General features: G+C 43.4%; 1 long non-coding RNA gene across 1 annotated transcript; it reads left to right on the top strand.

The window, feature by feature from the left end:
• The first annotated feature begins 1955 nt into the window (after positions 1-1955).
• Positions 1956-3693, top strand: LOC131170510 (uncharacterized). Its single transcript, XR_009141262.1, has 4 exons — positions 1956-2259; positions 2338-2495; positions 2942-3000; positions 3579-3693. It is a non-coding gene; the product is annotated as an uncharacterized LOC131170510 (long non-coding RNA).
• Positions 3694-4123: the final 430 nt, after the last annotated feature.

Genomic DNA, 4123 nt, shown 5'->3' on the forward strand with positions numbered 1-4123 from the left:
ATCAAGGTTTAATCCTAGATCATCGGATGAGGGGGTATTGTTGGCTCACTTTTCAGTGAGGCCAGACTTGAGGGACAGAGTTAGAGTTTCCCAGCACAGAGACCAACAATTGATGAAGATCATAGAAAGAGTACAGCAAGGCGAAGGTGGTGAGTTTGGATTTGCCAATGATGGCGCCCTAGTGCAAGGTTCTAGGATATGTGTGCCCGATGTGGACAACCTCAGGAATGAAATCATGCAAGAGGCACACTACACATGTCTGATGTCCACGTGTTCCACCAAGATGTACCATGATGTGAAAGATAGCTATTGGTGGAATGGCATGAAGAGAGACATAGCGGACTTTGTGTCCAAGTGCTTGACGTGTCAGAAGGTGAAGTTTGAACACCAGAGACCGTCAGGGAAGCTGCAAGAGCTCCCTATCCCAGAATGGAAGTGGGAAATGATCACTATGGATTTTGTGACTGGGTTGCCTCATACCACGCGAGGATATGATTCCATATGGGTAATTGTAGACCGCTTGACCAAATCAGCTCACTTCTTACCTGTAAAGACTACATACTCAGGCACAGTATGCGGCTCTATATTCGAGAAATAGTCGATTGCATGGAGTTAGGCTTCCATAATATCGGCAGAGGGCTGATTCACTTCTCGGTTTTGGAGAAAGTTGCAGGAGGCACTTGGCACATAGTTGAACTTCAGTACAGCCTTCCACCCTCAGACAGACGGACAGTCCGAAAGGACGATCCAAACACTGGAAGACATGCTTCGCATGAGTGTCTTGGATTTTGGAGGTCAGTGGGATGAGCAGCTAGCTCTGGTGGAGTTTGCCTACAACAACAGTTATCACTCCAGCATAGGGTTGGCACCCTATGAGGCATTATATGGAAGAAAGTGTAGGTCTCCTCTGTGTTGGACAGAAATGGGGGAAGCGAAAGTGCATGATGTAGACCTAGTGCAGTACACTTGAGGTAGTTCCTTTAATCAGGAACGATCGAGGCGACTTTCGATGAAGAGAGAAGAGTTATGCGGCACCCAGACGGAGGGATGTGGAGTTTGCGATGGCGACTATGTATTCTGAAGGTATCTCCAATGAAGGGAGTCATGAGATTCGGAAAGAAGGGCAAGTTGGCACCTCGGTATATCGGACCTTTTGAGGTTACTGATAGAGTTGGAGCAGTTGCCTACCGGTTAGAGCTACCACCCAACCTTTCTCACGTTCATCCCGTGTTTCACATCTCCATGCTCAGGAAATACATTCCCGATCCTTCTCATGTACTGCAGCCGGATGTGATAGAGCTAAAAGAGAACTTGACATTTGAGGAGCACTGAGCCATAGTGGACTACCAAGTGAGAGCAGTGAGATCAAAGCAGATCCCTATGGTTAAGGTTTTGTGGAGGAGTCGATCGGTGGAAGAGTGCACTGGAGTCAGAACGGGACATGCGTAGCAAGTACCCTTATCTGTTCAATGTATAATCATGTGCTTTATTATGCCTTGTGTAAAAATTCGAGGACGAATTTTCTGTAAGGGGGGAAGAATGTAACACCCCAAAATTTTATTATTTATGAGTATTTTTGGTATTTTAATTTTATTTAAATTTTAGGAATAATTTTGAGATTTTTCAGATTTTAAAAATCGGGTTCGATTTTTCGAAAATATAAACTTTGATGATTTTTAAAAATTAATTTAAAGACCACGTGGCAAAACTAAAAATATATTTGGAGTCTACGTATTTTTCTGAGTTTTACGGAATTTTTTCGGAATTTTTGGACCTCGTTTTGGTCCGAGGCGAGTAAAAATTCAAAATTTTGTATTTCAATCGAATCGGCCGAATCGAATCGGACGGATCGGACCGATCGAATCGAACCGGCTCCTTTCCTTTTTCTTCTCCCGCGCCGTCCCTCTCTTTTCTCTTTCTTTTCTCTCTCCTCCTCCCTGCGCTGCCGCCTCCGATTTCTCCGGCCAAATCCGGCCGATCCGGCCACCGATTGGACCGGGTCTTGTGTCTAAAATCATCTACTCGGCGAGAGCTTTCCATAGACACCAAGAACGCCGAAATCCATCGAGCGGTTTGTCCGATTTTTGCTCGGGAAGATTTTAGCCCATTTCGACTTTTGGGCTAGATTTCTCGAAAACCGTGAATCCCACGAGGAAACCGAGGCCACCAGCACGCTCCATTCGTCGAGAGCTTCGCAACGACATAAATTTCGAATTTTTCCGACACCATTTTTCGATGGGTCCCACGGAACTTCGCAGTGTAATTTCGAGCATTAAATGAGCTTAGAAAATTCTGAAAAATTTATGTGCTAACCCCCGTGTTATGGGCTTCGTGTAGGTATCCTCGATTCGCGGAAATTCGACAGTTGACCGGGTCTGCAAATTTCGGGCCAGACAGACCCGTGACCGGAAAAGTCTCCGAATTGGGCCGAGGTTTTGGCTAGCCCCCCATTGTCAGACGTCCCGAGCGCGTCCCCGAAGTCGGAATCGGCAAAGGTAAACCCGAACCTAGTTTTTACGAAATTTTCTAGTGCTTAAATAGGATTAAAAATCCATAAAATATTCGTGGTAGCTTAGAAAATTACGATTCTTTTTGCAATAGCTTAGTAATATTGCTAAGGACCGCGGGGCAAAGTTTTATAATTTTTAGAGCTTGTTTGGCGCTTTTGCAAAAATGATCAATAATAAGGACTAAATTGAAATTTTGCGTATTGTGATGGATGATTGATTTGATGGGCCCAGGAGGGGCTGTGTGATATGATTGAACTGTTGATGTATGGATTGTGAGTATAGAAGTGCGTTTTTAGCCCTTTTGCAGGTTGGGTAGGTCCTAGGTATAGGGGAGACTCTGCCGGATTTTCGGCACGACTTAGGATGTAATTGGTCTTTTCTTTGTTTGTATTGAGTCAGATTGTATTAAATAAATGTAATATGATTGTCAGGTGAGCCGGGACAGCCTTCTTCCTCCGCCCAGCCGCCACAGTAATTTGTCGTCAAGTTTGTGAGTAAAATATTAATTTTAATTGTAATTTCGATATTATTATATGTTTAGCATGCCCATGCATCACTTATATGCATATATTTATGTAGTTAAACTCTAGGCACGAATTATGTTGCATTCATAACTGTTAATGTGCCATGAATGTTGCTGTGGTAATTTGGAGCAGTGTGCGTGCGTTGGCGTGCGTGTGATGTGGTGTGGACTATGGATAGGACGGGGTAGTCACGGCTTGAGTAATTCGCTGGGACCCGTTCCTTCGAGGGGTAGTCACGGCTTGAGTAATTCGCTGGGACCCTCGATTTGGTTATTAAGTGGAAGTCCGAGCTTGAGTAATTCGCTGGCACCAGGTTGGATTTAAGAGAGCTGTATAGGGGATCAGCTCCCATATGTTATGATTGATACTACAGGGTGTGTGAGTGCTCCAAATTACCTTTTTGATGCTATGATGTGAATATGGTGTTGATTTTGCATTTCACTTTACAGGTTGCATTAGTTTCAGATAGTTATAGAGATTATAGTTAAGATTGATATTTTACTCTCTGAGTCGAACGCTCACTCCTGTTCAAAAATTTTTACAGGCCGCAGGAGGATATTTTATTCTGGGTTAACCTGCTTTTATACTTCGCAGGTTGTTTATCGATAATTGTGTAATTTTATTTACTCTTAGAATTTCCGCATGTGTTAGCAGTAATTATTTGAATTTGGTCTGTAATATTATATTCATGTTGGACCTGTAAACTCAATATTTTAAGTCTGTTTGATGGATTGGATGAGGGAGCTGAGCTCCCATTTATTATTATGTTGATGAGTATGTGGAGGGTGAGCTGAGCTCCCCAATGGATTGTTTATTGTGTTTACAGGTCGGGTGAGTCAAAAACTCCCCGTTGGAAAGTCCATTTTATGGCCGGACTCTGTCCGTTTGTTTTCTTGAATTTGGGCCCAATGGGCCTTAGAGTTGGGTTAATGAATAGTTAAGGCTTACTACGGGCCTCGGGGGCTTTAGGCTTGCCCAGGTCCTAGTGCCGGTCCGGCCCATAGGTTGGGTCGTGACATTACTAATTTAATAGGTGAAAAAATAGAAAATCTTACTTTAAAAAATTATATACTTTCCATACGCAAGTTA

The sequence above is a fragment of the Hevea brasiliensis genome, chromosome 11, assembly GCF_030052815.1.
Source record: "Hevea brasiliensis isolate MT/VB/25A 57/8 chromosome 11, ASM3005281v1, whole genome shotgun sequence".
Classification (NCBI taxonomy): domain Eukaryota; kingdom Viridiplantae; phylum Streptophyta; class Magnoliopsida; order Malpighiales; family Euphorbiaceae; genus Hevea; species Hevea brasiliensis.